Raw genomic sequence first — 20437 nt, 5'->3', positions numbered from 1 at the left:
CAGAGTTTAGAATTAAGACTCTGCTTTTGGATTCACTGACTTCCAATAATTCCTCAAGTAAAATTATATCTTATTCTAATTACTCTTCGCTAAAACTCCCGTCGCTACAATATTTTAACCAGCCCTTTAATAACCAGACTCAAAATTATGTCCAACCCCAGCTCCCGCTGCACTCTGGTGACGTCAGGCGGCGGGTGCGCCCTCGCCCGGCCGTTCACGTCTGCCTGTTCTGCGTCCGGGAGCGCGCGTTTCCCAGCGTGCCCAGCGGCGCGATGGTGGTTGTCGCTGAGCGAGTGGGGTGCGAATGAGGAGCGGCCGGCAGTTGGCGGCCAGAGCCAGAGGACCGGGGAACAGCGAGCAGTCACCGTCGTCAGCAGCCCAGCTACGGCAGGCCGGGTCCCGGATTCCCATAGGACCTGCCTATAGCAAGAGCGAGTGGACAACAGGTGAACCCGCAACTACTGAGACTAACTAGTGACGGAGTGCGCTAACTTATTAACTCTGCGCGCGACCGTTTGAATCGGAGTTGGAGGTGCGGGGTGGGGGATGTAGGTAGGTAGGAGCGAATGGCGAGGTTTGAGTGGCAGTGGAATGGGTTAATTTGGAAGTAGGGATTGGGAGAGTTGGAGATGGGGGGCTGATGGGTGTTGGTGAGGTGGTTAGGGAGTGTGGTGGGGTAATGGGGAGACTGGGGAGGAGGTGGGTGGGAGTGGTGGATGGGAGTAGCGTGGTGTGAGGAGAAGAAGATGGAGGGAGGGATGGGATAAGAGGAGTCGGGTGAGAAGGGGGATGAGATGGCTCGGGTGTGGGGAGGGCACTCGAGTCATGAGTCAGGTTAAATTAGGTGTGAGGGACTGAATGGGAGGATGGAACAGGATTTGTGATGGATTGGAGAGTGGGTTCTGGGAGAATGGGTGATGGTGTCTGGGTGCAATGGAGGGCACACAGGGTTGTAGGGGTCTGTTATGGTTGATTGCACGTAGATGGTTGGGTGGGGATCAAGATTTTGATAGGGAGTGATGGGGCTCAGTTGGAGTGGGTTGTGATGGGGATGGATCAGGAGGAGACTAGGGTCTACAACCAGGTACAGTGGGTGGATTAGGGTGGGCTTTTGTTGGCAAGTATGGTGACGGTTGGGGCCAGGAAGGGGGGTGTTGGCATGTCAGCACCATTGGCATCAGAGTAAGCAGTGGGGATGAGGAAAGCTGTGATGCTGGGTGGTCACTGTGCTTCCAGGGGCTGAGGTAGAGATGGGTCTCTGTTGGGGAGGATGTCAGTTAAAGGGTGTGGATGGTGAGTATGGGTGATAGGGGTAGGGACTATGAGATGCAGGGGGTTGATGGATGAAGTTCACGTGACTGGTATAGCAGAATGGTTGGGCAGAGAGGAGCCCTGAGGCTGAATGGCAGAGCAAAATGAATGTCGGGGTTGGTTTGACAGCATGGTTGTGTTAAAGCAACGGATAGGTCAGGGAAATTATGTAATGGAATCAGGATTGTAGAGAACTTTTAAGGTCAGAGTGAAGATGGATGGATATCTGCAGTATGTCAAGAAGTCAGCCATTAAGGTCAGACCACACCGTTCTAGTGTATGTTGTCTTTGACAGTGGTGGGAGTGGAGCTGCCACTTCTCTTGCTCCCTTCTGTTGTGGACCAATGTATCTCTTCCTTTTCTCTCACTCCAGGATCAAAAGACTTTGTACTGGCTCTAATGATGTATGGTGATATCAAAACTGACCAGAAATGCAAATAACCTTTTTTCTTGGAGCTTACAAATTTGTGTGCACTAACCAGTTAATCCATATGTAAGCTTAGTATTGATTATTTGTCACTCAGATTTTGGTTAGGCCGAAGGAAGTGTGTAGATTTTGTTCTTGTCTATAATCCTACTTATTAAACCACCTCCAATTTAGTGGGTAAAACTATTGCTTGCTGAAGTGTTGAATCTTCCCAACCAGATGTTTATGGTTTTGGTTTGTGCTCAATTACTTGAAGTCTTTAAAGTCTATATTTTGTCAGATGACCTTCAAATCTTGAGCTGAGGAGGAGACTAAACAAACTTGAGCTCTGTTGTTGACTGGGAGTCAATGAACTCTTGCAATCTTTCATGTTGAGGGAAGACCAGTTGAGCCTCTTTTGCAATGGCTTTTTGGAGTAAAATTAATCAGGCACCTTTGGAGGTAATGTTTGTGCTCATCTTTAATTGTCAAAATCATTGTACAAGGCTGTCACCAAAATGTGGATTGATAATTGGTAATTTTTTGAATGTGAGTTTTCCTGTTTCTATCCATATTTCCAAGACAATATTTGACTGTGGCTATTATAAAGTATCAATAGTGCAGTTGAAGAATACAGCAGGTCAGGCAGCATCTACAGAGGGAAATGGACAGTTACATTTTGGGTTGGAAACCCTCAATTCGGACTGGAAACAGAAGTATAAAGCTGAGAAGGTCTGCAGATGCTGGACATCCAAAGCAACACACACAATGCTGGAGGAACTCAGCAAGTCAGGTAGCATCTGTGGAAATGAGTAAACATTCAATATATTCAGCTGAGATCTTCAGGACAAGGAAGGTTGGGGGAAGATGCTAGAATAAAAAGTTGTGGGGAGGGGAAAGAGAATAGCTAGGAGGTGATAGCTGAAGCCAAGTGGGTAGGAAAGATAAAGGGCTGGAGAGTTAAGAATTTCATAGGAGAATAGAGTGGACCATAGGAGAAAGGAAAGGAGGAGGGGATCCATGGCGAGTTTGGTAGGTGAGAAGAGGCAAGAGGCTAGAATGGGGAATTGAAGAAAAGTGGAGGGGGAGGGAAATTTTCTTTACTGGAAGAGGAAATTGATATTCATGCCATCAGGTTGGAGGCTACCCAGACGGAATATAAGGTGTTATTTCTCCACCTTGAGAGTGGCCTCATCGTGACACAAGAGGAGTCCAAGAACCGACATGTCAGAATGGGAATGGAAGTGTTTGACCATCAGGAAGCTCAGCTTTCGGCGGATGGTGTAGACGTGCTCATGAAGCGGTCCCCTCAATTTTTGACAGGTCTTACCAATGTAGAGGAGGCTGCATTGGGAACACCAGACACAATAGCAGATTTGCAGGTGTAGCACTTTGGTTGCTTTCAGGGGTAAGTGCCGGGAGAGAGATTAGTGGGGAGGGATGAATGGACAAGAGAATCACAGAGGGAGTGATTCCTGTGGAGACAGTGAGAGTGGGGGAAGTAAACACGTTTGGTGGTATCATCCCTTTGGAGATGGCGGAAGTTGCGGAGGATGATGTGTTGGATATGGAGGCTCATGGGGTTGTAGGTAAGGACAAAAGGAGCTCTGTCTCTGTTAAGGCAGCAGGAAGATGGGGTGAGTGCAGATGTCAGGAAATGGAGGAAATGTGGGTGAGGGTAGCATCTATGGTGGAGGAAGGGAAACTCCATTCTTATAGGAGACAGGGTGGAAAGAGGTAAAGTAAAGATCATTTTGGGAATTGGTATGTTTACAAAATGTTAATCAACATTTTGCCTCCAGAGATGGAGGCAGGGAGATCGAGAAAGGGGAAGAAGGTATCAGAAATGGACCAAATGAATTAAAGGGCAGCTTGGAAATTTGAGGCAAAGTTGATGAAATTGATGAGCTCAGCATGGGTACATGATGCAGCACCAATTCAGTCATTAATGAAGTGAGGAAGAGTTTGGGAGCATTACCAGGGAAGGCTTGGAACATGGACTGTTCTGCATAGAAGCTGCAGAAGATCGTGAACACAGCGCAGCACATCACACAAACCAATCTCCTGTCCTTGGACTCACTTTACACCGCACGCTGTCGGAGCAGTGCTGCCAGGATAATCAAGAACACGACCAACCCAGCCAACAGACTTTTTGCCCCTCTTCCCTCCAGGAGAAGGCTCAGGAGCTTGAAGACTCGTACAGCCAGATTTGGGAACAGCTTCTTTCCAACTGTGATAAGACTGCTGAACGGATCTTGACCCGGATCTGGGCCGTACCCTCCAAATATCCGGACCTGCCTCTCAGTTTTTTTTGCACAACCTTACTTTCCATTTTTCTATTTTCTATTTATGATTTGTAATTTAAATTTTTAATATTTACTAATTTTTACTATTTTAATATTTAATATTTGTAATCCACGGAGCAGGAAGCACAGAATCAAATATCGCTGTGATGATTGTACATTCTAGTATGAATTATTTGGCAACAATGAAGTATAAAGTATAGCCACTGAAGAGGCAGGCGTAGCTGGGACCCGTGTGGGTGCCCATGGCTACCCCTTGAGTTTGGAGAAAGTGGGAAGAGCAGACAGAAATTGTTGAGGATGAGGACCAGTTCTGCTGGACAGAGGAGGATGGTAGTAGAGGGGAAGGAAATGGAGAGCTTTAAGGTGTCCTTGATGGGGGCAATAGAAGTGTACAGTGTCTGGACATCTATGGTGAAAATGTGGCGGTCAAGGGAAGGGAATTGAAAGTTACTGAGGAGATTGAGAGCATGAGAAGTGTTATTGATGTAGGTGGGAAGAAACTGAACTGGGTGGTGGGGGTAGAATGGAGTCGAGGTATGAGTGCAGTGAAGCAGGAGCAGGCAGAGACAATGGGCCTACCTGGAGAGTCATGTTTGTGGATCTTGGGTAGGAGGTAGAAGCAAGCAGTGCTGGGTAAAGGAGAGAGTGGAGATGGCCAGCATAAAAGGATGGGGGAAGGGTGGAGCAAGAGCTGGCAGGTGATGAGTAGAGTCAGGTGAGGGGGCAGTGACAGGCAGGTGGGAGAAGGGTGAGAGTGGGAATGGTGTTGGAAACTGGAAGGTGAGAGGTAGAAGTTTCAAAGAGCCGAAGAAGATGGAATCTTAAAAGGAAGGGACAGTATAACATGGAATAAATGGAGGGAGTTGAGAACTGGAGGGAGGAATGTGTGGGTTGTGGGAGATCGAGAAGGTGGGGGAGGAGAAAGTGGAAGGGTGATGGGATGGTGGGATATGAGAAAACAAAGTAGGGGTGGGGCAGAGGGGAGTGGTTACTAGAAGTTAGAGAAATTGATGATAATGCCAACATGTTGGAGACTACCATGCAGAATATAGTCTAGTTGAGTAGTATAAGAATTAGGGGAGTTAATGGACATTTGAAAGATAAGGGGATAATCTATACTAGTGTTATCTTTCCCAGTGGTATGAATGGAGGATAATAGGTTATGGTGCACTTTCGAGAACTGGCGTAGTCAGTGGGCCAAATGATTTCCTCCCATGTATTAAGTAAAGTGAAAGATATCTCAGGACATATAAATTTTCTTTTGGGAAAAGAGAGCAAAATTGTGCAGAACACTCTATATGTAGTCTCACAGCTATGTGACTGTAGTAAGACACCTCCACTGTTTGCAGTGAAGGCAATGTCTTCCTTAACTGCGTATTGCAAATGTGTATCGGCTTTCAGTAACTTGTGTACAAGGTGCCTTTGTCTGTCGACATTTCCCAATCTCTCATGCTGTTTAAAAAAGTCAGCATTTGTTTTTTTTTTCACTCGATGGATAATCTCAAGCTTTTCTATGTTATGCTGCACCTGCCATGTTGTAGCTCGTTCACTTAGCTTATCTGTATTGCCTTGAAAAGCCTTTGCATTATCATAAGAATTTGCATTCCTGCTTGGTTTCGTTCCACCTCCAGTCAAGTTGTTGATCTAAATTGTGAAGAATTGGGGACAGGCACAGATTCCTACACTATCTGACAAGTCTCAATTTATTGACTTGGGAAGGACCTTAATATTTCAGCACTGGGTTTTTGTTTTAATTCTGTTAACCAACTCAATTTGCATTAGTATATTGCCCTAACAGAATGGCTTGCATGATAAACCCAGACTGTATTTTGTTGTGAGTCTCTGATCATGGTATTATTTCACTGATTTTCTGTTTTAGATTTCTAAATGATTAACTGAAATTAACTTCCACAGTTTGCAAGTTGAGATTTGAATCCTGTTTAATTGTTCAGAGTTATGGTCCAATCCTGTCTTCAGTCTTGCTTTTAGTTTTGATATCAAATTCTGGGAATATTGCAGTGGCTCTGAACAATGTACAATGCTTCATGAATGAAGTTTCCACAAATGTGGAAAAGATGAGATGGATTGTTTTTCATTTTGTTGAGTGGAATTTAAAAACAGTAGGGCATGTATTCAAAGTCTTTTCGATTAGGTCATGAGATCCTGGGAAGCATGTTACTTATTGAGTAGTTGCTCTGTCATTTGTGCTGAAGGATTGTACTGCTGACATGACTGGGATATGTTCCCCAAGTACTTCAGTGTTTTGTGTAATGGCTTGCTGTAAGTCCTGCCTCACCTCTAATTCACTGGCAAATAGATTGGTATTGATAAGTACCTATACAAAAAGAAACACACACACAATGCTGGAGAAACTCAGCTGTCCAGGCAGCATCCATGGCAATGAATCAATAGCAATGTTTCTGGCCTTTCTTCAGGACTGGAAAGGAAGGGGGAAGACACCAGAATAAAAAGGTGAGGGCAAGGGAAGGAGGATAGCTAGAAGGAGATAAGTGAAGCCAGGGAATGTGGGAAAGGTAAAGGGCTGGAGAGGAAGGAATCTGATCGGAGAGGAGGGGCACAGGAGGGAGGTGTCAGGCAGGTGGAGAAGACGAGAGAGTCCAGAGTGGGAATAGAAGAAGAGGGGAGGGGGAGTGAAATTTTTTTTTACCAGAAGAAGAAATTGATATCAGGTTCATCAGGTTGGAGACTACCCAGTGGAATATAAGGTGTTGTTCCTGCGCCCTGAGAGTGGCCTCATCATGGCACGAGGAGGTTATGGACCAGTGTGTCCAAATGGAAATTAAAAGGTTTGGCCTCCAGGAAGTTTTGCTTTTGGCGGATGGAGTGAAGTTGCTTGATGAAGCAATAGAAAGAGGGTTTATTTGGGCGTTATATTATCAGGAAGTACATTCAACAGCAGATGTAAGGAGATTATAGATTGAGCAAAAATGTATCACAGTAAAGGGAAAGATTCTGCAGGAGAGTTGAAACAACTGGCTAACCAAAGAGGTTACACCTAACATGATTACTACATTGAAAAAGAAAATTCAGTGGGTTTTGGTTCACTGGGACATTGGTTAAGCAGGGCAGCAGCTTATTTGGAACAACTCCTAAACAACAAAAACTAATCAAGAAAATAGCTGGGATTCCCTTCATTTATTTGGGACCATGTGCCACTTAATTGGGACAGGAGACTGTTGCCAAACAGTTTCTAACTGGCGTTAGTCGTGTGCTCTTGTGTTACCATTAGCCACTACACTGTGCTAGCAGTGAACAGCTTTAAAATAGTGTCAGTTGTGTGTGCTTGTGTTATGTTATCTGTTTGGGCTGATGGACACCAATTCAAAAAGCACTGATTTTTGATCATTTGTTTTTTATTCTGACTTAAAAACATTCAGACCTTTGTCAAGATTTGATGGTAGCTAAACAGTTACCCTACTGAACCAAATTAAAAGCCGTCTGCCTAACACCACTCATCATAAGCTGGCAGAGATATCTGAAGTGCCAAAATCTACAATTACATGCTCGATACTTCTGAAAGGTGGACAGTGAGAAGGATAGGCATTATGCGAGGGACAGCAGAGAACATCCCAAGAACAGAAGTGTGAAGGTAAGGATCCAGATGTTGAAGAGGATCTCCATCAATTGTTTTCGATTGTAACTGGCCAAGGATTGCGTGTCAGTGGAGCACTGTTTTAAAAAAAAATCAAGTCAGAGGAGCTAGCTAAGAAGCTGGTCATGAAGATTTTAAAGCAACAAATGTTGATTGTCTCAATGAAAATGTTGGCACTGCATTAAGTTCAAGAAAGCACACAGCAAGAAAGATAATGCTGATGCTGTAAGTGCAGAAGTATGGAAATCTACAAAACTCTGTGACTTCAAAAATTTTGTGCAGATAATGTCTACAATGCCAGTGAAACAGGCTTTTTTATCGTTGAATTGTTCTCTTGGCTACAAACATGCAACTCTATCATGATCAAAGAAAGCAATGGATCAATTATATTCACGAGGTGTCTGTGCTGATTACTCTCATTTACTGTTCAGTAAGAGCATGACAGCATACAATAGATAAATTCCTTCAATTATATTTTAGGAACTAATGCAGTTTGATAGGACTATAGTGGTATTGCTAGTGGTCTAATTTTTCTTATTTTATTTAAATACATAAATTGTTACTCATTTAAGCGATAGCTTGTCTTTTGTACCTTTCTAACTATTTCCATGAAACTTTGGCTAATTGGAGCAGTTGCTTAATTGGGCCAAAATGTACTTGGCCCGATGTGTCCCAATTAACTGGAGTCCAGTCTAAATAAAGAGACAAATGATAACGATAGATTTGGACTGGGAGAAATTCAGAAAACATAATGGAAAAAATAAATGGAGAGTGAACTACTGAAAGGATAGAAAAATGAACAGTAACAGTTCTTTAAGGATGTAACAGAGAACCAAATAAGCACTGACTGGAGAAACAGGAGTAAAATGAAATAGCAGAGGACTTAAATAGTTATTTTGCATCAGTCTTTACAAGAGAAGATGTTGTAAACACCCTATTAATACTGACTAATTGAATAGCGTCACCATCATGCTGGCAAGCTAATGGGGTTGAAGGCTGTTGCTTCTCTTGGCTCAGATGGTTTGTACAGGATCCAAGAAATGGCTGCTGAGGTAGTAGATATATAATAGTTTTCCAAAAATCAGGATTCTAGAAAAGTGCCAGAGAATTGGAAAACTGCCAATATAATGTACCTGTTCAAAACAAAAGAGGAGAGAGGCAAAAAGTGGATAACTATAAGCCAGTTAGTCTTGCACCTATTATTGGAAAGGAATTAAAGTCATTAATAAGGAAGTAATAGCAGCAAATATGGAAATTTCAGTTAAAAATGTGCCCTGTTACTCTGAGTCTGTAACCCTGCTGCAAGGCTCACTCATGAGAAAAGGATGTTTTCAACATCTGCAAACAACAGGAATTCTGCAGATGCTGGAAATTCAAGCAACACACATCAAAGTTGCTGGTGAACGCAGCAGGCCAGGCAGCATCTGTAGGAAGAGGTGCAGTCGACGTTTCAGGCTGAGACCCTTCGTCAGGACTAACTGAAGGAAGAGTGAGTAAGGGATTTCAACATCTGCCCTGTAGCCCTCTGAGAATATTGACTATTTCAATGGGATCACCTCTTGGAGTCATAGTTATTTCGCATAGAAACAGGCCCTTTTGTTCAATTAGTCCAGGCTGGCTAAAGTAGTTCATTTGGCCCATAATCTTTTTAACCTTTTCAATCCACTTACTTGCCCAACCATCTTTTTATAAGTGTTATTATACCTGCTTTAGCCACTTTCCCTGACATCTCATTCCATACTACTTAGTTCAAGTAAAAAAAATTGCTCCTCAAGTTCCTATTAAATCCCTTGCCTCTCACCTTAAACCTATGCACTCCAGTTCTTGATTCCCATAGACAGGGTGAATACACTATCTACGCCTCTCAAGATCCTATACAACTCTATAAGGTCATCTTTTATTAGTCTCCTATGCTCCAAGACATAAAGCCCTAGCCTGTCCAACCTCTCTCTATAACTCAGACTCTGAAGACTTAGCAACATTCTTGAAAATATTTTCTGTACTCTTTCCAGTTTAAAAACATCTTTCCTCTTTCAGGATGACCAAAACTGATTCTGCCATTGGCTGTAAGGTTGCAAGTGTTACATCTGCAGAGTGAGCGTTAGGTGCCTGCTGACTGAGTCAGTGACCGAAAGATATTTGAAAAGAAGTGCAGGAAATGCTTGGCTGGATTTATAGAAGCATTCTAGTATGAATGTTTCTCAGTAAGTTGTCAGGAGGTTTGCTAAAGGAGAATCACTAACTGGTTAAAGGGGAATGTTTTACTAGTCAGAGTTTAGCGGTTGAAGGGCGTTTTGCTTCTGGTTGTCACTGATGCAAGTTGTTTCCCCAGAGATTATGAATGTTTTGTTTCCTTGTTTACTATTTGTTTGCAGTCAAAATGACTGAAAGTTGTGCTTCCAGATGGTGCAGAGATCTAGAAATTCCCTGTTGCTTACATGCCTGGAGGCATCTAAATCTGTTTTGCTATTTAAGTAGGTTTCTGCTTTGGAGCTGTGTCAGTGCTATCACTTGGTGAGACTGGAATAATGATTTCTTGTCAGATAGAGAGTAGTAATTGTCTGCAATTGTTTATGCTGACTTCAGTAGAGCTATTTTATGATTCGAGTGTTTTCTTAATGGTCCTGCAGCAGAAATAGTCAAATGCTGCTTAATGGAAAACTTGTTAATGTCATTTCAGTATAGCTGGTCTTCTGACAAAGATTGGATTTTGTTGTTTGTCAGGTTACTGTCCTGTTTACCATGTTTGCTACAGTATTTACCATAAAAGATAGCAGAATTGGGCTATTTGGCTCATCAAGTTTGCTCCGCCATTTGATCATGATTGAATTATTTTCCCTCTCAACCCCGTTCTCCTGCCTTCACCCCACAACCTTTGACTCCCTTACTAATCAAGAACCTATTACCCCGCCCCTCCACTTTAAATCTACTTAATGCCTTGGCCTCTATAGCTGTCTGTAGTAATGAATTCCACACCTTCACCACCCTCTGGCTAAAGAAATTGCCCTTCATTTCTCTCCTAAAGAGCCTCAATGGTGTACATGGCAGGGCCCAGAAAACGTGTGCTAACCAACCAACTGGCTGGAATGTTCAAGACATCTTCAGTTTCTCACTGCTGCAGTTGGAGGTTCCCCTCTGCTTCAAAAGGGCAATCATCCCAGTGCCCAGGAAAAGCAGGGTGAGCTGCCTCAGTGACAGTTGTCCTGTGGCACTCATATCTACTGTGATGAAATGCTTTGATAGGTTTTGTATGGCTAGAATTAACTACTGTCTGAGCAAAGACTTGGATCTGCTGCAATTTGCCTACTGCCCAACAGTTCTACAATGGATGCAATTGCAATAATTTGCCATTTGGCTTTGGAGCATCTGGACAACAGCAATACCTAAATCGGGCTGCTGTTTATTGATTACAGCTCAACATTCAACACCATTATACCCTCAAGTATGAACTTACAAGCTTACAAACCTGGACCTTTGTACCTCCCTCTGCAACGGGACCCTTAACTTCCTCATTGGGAGACCACAGTCAGTGTTGATTAGAAATCACATGTCCGATGCAATGTCAAAGCATGCCGCATTGATGTGTGCTTAGCCCACTGTTCTACTCTCTCTATGCACAAGTGTGTGGCTAGGTATGGCTCAAACACTATAAATTCACTGATGGCACACTTATGTTGGGAGAGTCTCAGATAGTGACAATGAGGTGGGCAGGAGTGAGATAGATCAGTTGGTTGAGTGGTGTCCTAGCAACTTTGCACTCAGTGTCAGTAAGACCAAGGAACTGATTGTGGACTTCAGGAAGGGGAAATCAGGAGAACATACAGCTGTTCTCATTGAGTGGTCAGCAGTGGAAAGGGTGGCAGCTTCAAGTATTTGAGTGTCAACATCCCTGAAGGTCTGTTCTGGGCCCAACACAAAATGTAATTATGAAGAAGGCATGCCAGCAGCTATATTTCATTAGGAATTTGAAGAGATTTGCTAGTCATCAAAGATTCCAGCAAATTCTACAGATGTAGTGTGGAGATCATTCTAAGTGGTGCATCTCTGGCTGGTATGGAAGCTCCAATGCACAGGATTGAACAAGGTAAACTCAGCCAGCCCCACCATGGGCACTAGTCTCCCCACCACTGAGAACATCTTCAAAAGATGATGCTTCAAGAAGGCAGCATCAATCATGATGAACCTTTTGACTAGGTTGCCGCACAGGAGACTGCTTAGCAAGATAAGATCCCATGGAATTACAGGGGAGTTACTAACATGGGTGGAGCATTGACTGATTGGCAGAAAACCAAGAGTGGGAATAAAGGTATTCTATTCTGGCTGGCTGCCGGTTACCAGTGGAGTTCAACAGGGGTCATGTGTTGGGACCGCTGCTTTTTACAATGTATATCAATGATTTGGACTATGGGATTAATAGATTTGTGGTTAAAATTGCTGGTGATACAAAGATAGGTGGAGGAGCGGGTAGTGTTGAGGAAACAGAGAGCCTGCAGAGAGACTTGGATAGTTTAGGGGAATGGGCAATGAAGTGGCAAATGAAATATAATGTTGTAAAGTGTACGTTCATGCACTTTGGTGGAAGAAATAAATGGGCAGACTATTATTTAGATGGGGAGAGAATTCAAAATGCAGAGATGCAAAGGGACTTGGGAGTCCTTGTGCAGGATACCCTAAAGGTTAACCTCTAGGTTGAGTCGGTGGTGAAGAAGGCGAAAGCAATGTTGGCATTCATTTCTAGAGGTATAGAATATAAGAGCAGGGATGTGCTGTTGAGGCTCTATAAGGCACTTGTGAGACCACACTTGGAGTATTGTGTGCAGTTTTGGGCTCCTTATTTTAGAAAGGATATACACTCATTGGAGAGGGTTCAGAGAAGATTCACGAGAATGATTCCAGGAATGAAAGGGTTACCATATGAGGAACATTTGGCAGCTCTTGGGCTGTATTCCCTGGAGTTCAGGAGAATGAGGGGGGATCTCATAGAAACATTCTGAATGTTAAAAGGCCTCAACAGATTAAATATGGCAAAGTTATTTCCCATGGTAGGGGACTCGAGGACAAGCAGGTACGACTTCAGGATTGAAGGACGTCCATTTAGAACAGAGATGTGGAGAAATTACTTTAGTCAGAGGGTGGTAAATCTGTGGAATTTGTTGCCATGAGCGACTGTGGAGGCCAAGTCACTGGGCGTATTTAAGAGAGAGATAGATAGGTGCTTGATTAGCCAAGGCATCAAAGGATATGGGGAGAAAGCAGGGGAGTGGGGGTGATTGGAAGAATTGGATCAACCTATGATTGAATGGCAGAGCAGAAAGGCTAAATGTCCTACTTCTGCTCCTATATCTTATGGTCTTATTTAGTAGATGCACCTTTGGCAGTAATTACAACCTTGATTCTGTGTGGATATGTCTCTGTATCAGCTTTGCACATCTGGACCCTGTAATTTTTCCCTATTCTTCTTTACAAAACTGCTCAAGCTCTGTTAGATTGTGTGGAGATTGTGAGTGAACAGCCCTTTTCAAGTCCAGCCACAAATTCTCAATTGGATTGAGGTCTGGACTTGGACTTGGCCACTCCAGGACATTAACTTTGTTCTTAAGCCATTCCTGTGTAGCTTTGGCTTTATGCTTAAGGCTGTTGTCTTGCTGGAAAACAAATCTCCCAAGTTGCAGTTCTTTTGCAGACTGCATAGGGTTTTTCCTCCACAATCTCCTGTATTTAGCTGTATTCATTATATGCTCTTCCTTCACAAGTCTTCCGGGGCCTGCTGCAGTGAAGAGTCCCCACAGCATGATGCAGCCACCATCATGTTTCACAGGAGGGATGGTGTGTTTTTGATGATGTGCAGTGTTTGGTTTATGCCAAATGTAGTGTTTAGTCTGATGGCCAAAAAGTTCAAATTTGGTTTCATCAGACCATCTTCCAGCAGCTTCTTCCAGCTGACTTTGGAGTCTCCAACATGCGTCTGACAAACTCTAACTGAGATTTCAAGTGAGTTTTTTTTTCAACAGTAGTTTTCTCTTTGCCATTGTCCCATGAAGCTGTGACTGGTGAAGCACCCGGGCAACAGTTGTTGTAAGTGCAGGCTCTCCCATCTCAGCCACTGAAGCTTGTGAGCCCTCCAGAGTTGTCATAGGTCTGTTGGTGGTCTCCCTCATTCGTCTCTTTTCATGGTCACTCAGTTTTTGAGGACAGTCAACTCTAGGCAGATTTACATGTGTGCCATATTCTTTCCATTTCTTAATGATTGACTTAACTGTACCCCAAGGGATATTCAGTGACTGGGAAATTTTCTTGTATCTATCTCCTGACTCGTGCTTTTCCGTAACCTTTTTGTGGAGTTGCTTGGTGTGTCCTTTTCTATTTGTGGTGTAGTTTTTGCCAGGATACTGACTCACCAGCATTTGGACTTTCCAGGTACAGGTGTATTTTTACCACAATCAATTGAAACACCTTGATTTCCCACAGGTGATCTCCATTTAACTAATTATGTGATTCCCTAAACCAATTGGCTGCACCAGTGATGATTTTGTGTGTCATATTAAAGAGGGTGAATACCAATATAATCAATTATTTTGTGTTTTATATCTGTAATTAATTTAGATTACTTTGTAGAAATTTGTATTTACTTTGACATGAAAGTATTTTTCTGCTGATCGGTGTCAAAAAAGCCAAATTAAATCCATTGTAATCCAATGTTGTAAAACAGTAAAATATGAAAACTTCCAAGGGGGGTGAATACTTTTTATAGTCATTGTATGTCAGTGATGATAAACCTGATTCTGATGAAGAGACATCCTTCTATTCTAGACTTACCCACTGTAGGAAACGTCCTTTCCACATCCATTCTATCTAGGCCTTTCAATATTTGGTAGGTTTCAATGAGATCTCCATTCTTTCTTCTAAACTTAATTGAGTAAAGTAAAATTGGATAGCTATATGGACAGGAAAGGAATGGAGGGTTGTGGGCTGTGTGCAGGTCGGTGGGACTAGGTGAGAGTAAGCGTTCGGTACGGACTAGAGGGACCGAGATGGCCTGTTTCAATGCTGTAATGGTTATATGGTTATAGTGTTACATATCTCGTGAGTATCTTGTGAGCATGATGTAATGGTCTTGTGATGGTGGGGTGATGTAATTTTCCCGCCAGTGTGAGGTTACGTGATGACATGTTCTCAACAGGTATATAACGGGAAACCGCTGTTGTTACATAGTTGACTTGTTGTTTAATTCGTCAGTTACTCCGTTATGCTGTGTATTCATCTCATGATGCAGTTTCGTTTTAAGGTGGAGTTTTACTTTCTATTGTGACTCTAGTGTTGGAGAGTGAAGACCTTACTAAAGTATGGGAACCTGAAGGATTGAGTAAAGTTGGTGTCGTTCGGCGGTTTAATACAGGATAACCTTATTGAATCTTCGTTCAGAATTAGTGGCCTGCATCTGAGATAACCCCTGTAAGATCAGGAAGGTTTGTGCAGTGTTCATTCGCCAGGGAAAAGGTCAGTTCCTTTAAGCCATTTTATTTCCTTTATCATGAATCCTTTGGACAGAATCAGCAGTAACGTCATGTCTTCGAAGAAATCAGTTTCCAGAGAAGTCTCTCCTTATTGACTGTGTAAATCACTTGGACTTTCAAATTCACCATTTTAAGACTGTGTTTGAATTTACCACTTTAAGAACTGTTCCAGAGTTGCCGTATAGTAGTTAACTTCCGGTTAAGTTAGTCGTTTGAATACTTTTTGCTATTGTTGAGCAGAGTTTAATAAATGTTCATGTTTGTTTATAAAACTTGACTCAATTCTATATTCATTGTTGCTGGAGATGCAACAATAGGCCCAAAAAACATCATCCTCATATGTTAACCTGTTTGTTCCTGGGACCATTAATCTGAACTTAATCCGAATTTTCTCCAATGCCAGCACATCCTTTGTTAGATTTGGGGCCAAGTATTGTTCACAATACTCCACACATAGTCTGACCAATGCCTTCTAAAGTTTAGCATCACATCCTAGTTTTTATACGCAAGTCCTCTTGAAATTAATGCTAATACTGCATTTGCCTTCCTTATTACTGACTCGACCTGCAAGTTAATCCCAAATTCCTTTTTACTTCCATTTTCTGAATTTGCTCCCAATTAGAAAATAGTCTGTCTTTATTCTTCCTTCCGAAACGCGTGACCGTACACTTCCCTACACTGTATTCCATTTACATTTCTTTTCCTATTCTCCTAACCTTTCTATTCTCCTACAGACTCCCTGCTTCAACACTATCTGCCCTTCCACCTATCTTTGTAACATTCACAAATATAGCCACAAAGCCACCAGTTACATTATGCAGGTCATTTACATACAATGTGAAAAGTAGCGGATTCAACACCGACTCCTGCAGAACACCACAAGTCACCAGCAACCAACCAGAAAATGCCCCATTTATTCCCACCCTTTGCCATCTACCAGTCAGCCACTCTTTTGCCTATGCCATTATCTTTCCTGAAATACCATGGGCTCTTGTTTAAGTCTCATGTGCAGCATCTCATCAAAGAACAAGTGAACAACATCCATTGACTTTCCTTTGTCTATCCTGCCTGTCACCTTGTCAAAAATTTCCAACAGATTTGTCAGGCAAGATTTCCCCTTAAGAAATTACGCTGACTTCAACTATTTTATTGTGTGCTCCAAGTACCTCGAAACCTCATCCAAATGGACTTTTCAGTCTGTCAACCACCGAAATTAGGCTAAATAATCTATAATTTTTTGTCCTTTGGCCTTCCTTCCTTAAAGAGTGGAGTGACATTTTGCAATTTTCCAGTCCTCTGGAACCATTCCAGAATCTAGCATTCTTGAAAGGCTTTTATATTGTCTTTGACTTCCCTTGTGAGCCACAGTTGCCTCTTTCTCCCTTTAGAATACTGCTTCATTCGGATGAACTGATCCTGCACCTTCTGAATTGCTCCCAAGCTCCAGCCATTGTTGTTCTACCATTCTCCATCATCAAACTTATCCTGTGAATTAGTCTGGTGAATTTCTGTTAGACTTCTTCTACTGCTGCTGTCCTTTTTTAGGTAATTGTAGTGTTCCAGGTGTAGCCTGATCAACACCCAATACAACTGTAGCTAAATTTCTTGTTTTTGAAGGTCTGATCCCTGTTTGCCGCCTTAGTTGCTTGTCAAGCCTGCGTGCTATCTTCGTGATTCAAAGTTCAAAGTAAATTTATTATCAAAGTACATTTTGTAAAGTGTCATACAAGAGAAAATAAACACCCAATCTCTTGTATGCAAATATTAAAGATAACATTTTATCTTCTCTCTCTTCTCTCCTCCTCCCCCCCCAACTTGGAAGATCAGATCACAACCTGATTCAGCTCATGCCATTGTATAAGTCGTAGTCATACTTCATTGTTCCCAGGGGGAAATTGGTTTTCGTTACAGTTGCACCATAAATAATGAATCGTAATAGAACCATAAATAGTTAAATAGTAATATGTAAATTATGCCAGTAAATTATGAAATAAGTCCAGGACCAGCCTATCGACACAGGGTGGCTGACCCCCCCCAAGGGAGGAGTTGTAAAGTTTGATGGCCACAGGCAGGAATGACTTCCTATGACGCTCTGTGCTGCATCTTGGAGGAATGAGTCTCTGGCTGAATGTACTCCTGTGCCCACCCAGTACATTATGTAGTGGATGGGAGACATTGACCAAGATGGCATGCAACTTGGACAGCATCCTCTTTTCAGACACCACCGTGAGAGAGTCCAGTTCCATCCCCACAACAACACTGGCCTTACGCATGAGTTTGTTGATTCTGTTGGTGTCTGCCACCCTCAGCCTGCTGCCCCAGCACATAACAGCAAACATGATAGCACTGGCCACCACAGACTCGTAGAACATCCTCAGCATTGTCCGGCAGATGTTAACGGACCTCAGTCTCCTCAGGAAATAGAGACGGCTCTAACCCTTCTTGTAGACAGCCTCAGTGTTCTTTGACTGGTCCAGTTTATTGTCAATTCGTATCCCCAGGTATTTGTGATCCTCCACCATGTCCACACTGACTCCCTGGATGGAAACAGGGGTCACCGGTACCTTAGCTCTCCTCAGATCTACCACCAGCTTCTTAGTCTTTTTCCACATTAAGCTGCAGATGATTCTGCTCACACCATGTGACAAAGTTTCCTACAGTAGCCCTGTACTCAACCTCATCTCCCTTGCTGATGCTTCCAACTATGGCAGAGTCATCCGAAAACTTCTGAAGATGACAAGACTCTGTGCAGTAGTTGAAGTCCGAGGTGTAAATGGTGAAGGGAAAGGGAGACAAGACAGTCCCCTGTGGAGTCCCAGTGCTGCTGATCACTCTGTCGGACACACAGTGTTGCAAGCACACTTACTGTGTTCTGCCAGTCAGGTAATCAAGAATCCATGACACCAGGGGACCATCCACCTGCATCGCTGTCAGCTTCTCCCCCAAAGCCCAAGGTACAGCAACAGCTAGCTACGATGAAGATAATAAAGAACTGGTCTCCAGAGGCCATCGAGGGCTGCTTTGAGGTTACTGACTGGAATATGCTTTGTGAACCATATGGGTAGGACATTAATGGACTTGCTGATTGCATCACTGGCTACATTAACTCCTGTGTGGACACTGTAATACCAGCAAGGACTGTTCGCTGCTTTCCTCACAACAAACCATAGGTCAATACCAAAGGCTCTTCTCAACCACAAAAAGAGAGCCTCAGGAGACAGGGCGGAATTGAAACATGCAGAGGGAGATAAAGGAGGTCAAGTTGGCTAAAGGGGACTACAGGAGAGAGTTGGTGAATAAGCTCGGGCAGAGTAGCACATGGGAGTTGTGGAGAGGCATGAAGAACATCACTGGCTTCAATCAGCCTGGCTGTAGAGCATTGGAATGCCGCTGTGAATGGGCTAATGAACTAAATCAGTTCTTCAATAGGTTTGACAATTGCCCTCCTGTTCAAACCCCCCCCCCCCAGCACACCAATCCAGGTGCAGGGGCACCCAATGCTCCTTCAACACCAGTGTCTCCCTTCCTCCCGCCTCCCTCCTTCCAGTTCAACATGTGGATGAACACAGCCTACCACTGTCTGTATCCCTTCCTCGCACCAACCATCCAAACCTCCGCATACCAACTGTTATCGTCCCAATCTTCACTTCCCCCAGCCCCCACCTTCCATCAACTCATGGACTTACCTTTACTACCGAGCAGGTGAGAAGGACACTGGGGAAACTCAAATACGGCAAAGCATTGGGATTGGATGGTGTGAACCTCAAGGTCCTGAAGGAATGTGCTGAGCAGTTGTGCGGAGTTCTCCAGTGTATTTTCAATCTCTCAGCCTGGAAAGGGTCCAGACAGTGTGGAAAACATAATGTGTGGTCCCAGTACCCAAGAAGGGCCAACCAAAAGTCTTGAATGATCACCATCCAGTGACCCTGACCTCGCTTATCATGAAGACTCCAGAATTGAATTGAACTGACTTTATTACTTACATCCTTCCAATACATGAGGAGTAAAAATCTTCATGTTATGTCTCTGTCAAAATGTGTAATTATAGTAATTTATAATAAATCTTATGTACAACAAGATAGTCAATATAATATCGAAAAACAGTTGCGTCAGCATGAATTAAGCAGTCTGATGGCCTGGTGGAAGAAGCTGTTCTGGAGCCTGTTGGTCCTGGCTTTTATGCTGCGGTACCGTTTCCTGGGTGGTAGCAACTGGAACAGTTTGTGATTGGGATGACTCAGGTCTCCAATGATCCTTCGGGCCTTTCTTACACACCTGTCTTTGTAAATGTCCTGAATAGTGGGAAGCTCACATCCACTGATGTGGTGAACTGTCCACACCACTTTCTGCAGAGTCCTGCGATTGAGGGAAATTGAGGGAAGTATAGTCCCCATACCAGGCAGTGATGCAGCCAGTCAATGGTGCCCCTATAGAAAGCTCTTAGAATTTGGGGGCCTATACCAAACTTCTTCAACCGTCAACTTAGAGAGGCTGGTCGTATGTGCCCTGGTCTGATCAGCCTCGATTCCCTGCTCTTTGTCTACCAGGAGCACACTGAAGTTGATGATGATGTCATCTACCTGTTGAACAGAGCCTACTCCCATTTGGATAAGCAGGGCAGCATTGTGAGGATTATGTTTTTTTTTGATAACTCAAGTGCTTTCAATACCATACAGCCTTCATTGCTGGGGGGAAAGCTCCGTTCAATGTAGATTGGCACTTCCATTTTATCCTCGATAATGGACTACCTGACTGGCAGGCCACAGTTTGTGTTGCTTCAGAGCTGTGTGTCAGACATGGCTATGAGCAACACTGGGGTTCCATAGGGGACTGTAATGGCTTCCTTCCTGTTTGCCTGGTGTACCTTGGACTTTGGATACAATAGTGAGTCATGTCATCTGCAGAAATACTCTGATGACTCGGCAATAGTTGGGTGTGTAAAGGGAGGATGGGAGAATGAATACAGGGCCCTGCCAGGGGAGGACTTTGTCAAAAGGTGCAAGCTGAATCATCTGTAGCTCAGCATCAGTAAGGCAAAGGAGATGGTGTTGGACTTTAGGAAGACTAAACCTGCATTGCTCTCTGTTTCTGTTGATGATGTGGATGTGGTGAGGATCTACAGGTACCTGGGGTGCACCTGGATGACAGACTTGAGTAGAGCATCAAAGCAGAGGCTGTGTACAAGAAGGGCCAGAGTCGCCTCTACTTCCTGAGCAGACTGAGGTCCTTTGGAGTATTCAGGCCTCTCCTTCACATGTTCTGCCAGTGTGTTGTCACTAGTACAATC

General features: G+C 43.5%; 1 protein-coding gene across 3 annotated transcripts in view; it reads left to right on the top strand.

The window, feature by feature from the left end:
- Positions 1 to 259: 259 nt before the first annotated feature.
- Positions 260 to 20437, top strand: part of tjap1 (tight junction associated protein 1 (peripheral)) — a 182766-nt gene continuing 162588 nt past the window's right edge. For all 3 annotated transcript variants that reach the window (XM_072248681.1, XM_072248662.1, XM_072248671.1), the window contains exon 1: positions 260 to 446. The gene's annotated coding sequence lies outside the window, so the exon portion shown is untranslated. The remainder of the gene's footprint in view (positions 447 to 20437) is intronic.

This window comes from Mobula birostris, chromosome 2, assembly GCF_030028105.1.
Source record: "Mobula birostris isolate sMobBir1 chromosome 2, sMobBir1.hap1, whole genome shotgun sequence".
In the NCBI taxonomy this organism is placed as follows: Eukaryota; Metazoa; Chordata; class Chondrichthyes; order Myliobatiformes; family Myliobatidae; genus Mobula; species Mobula birostris.
Note: the sequence above shows the minus strand (reverse complement) of the source record. Positions and strands in the feature narration are given on the sequence as shown.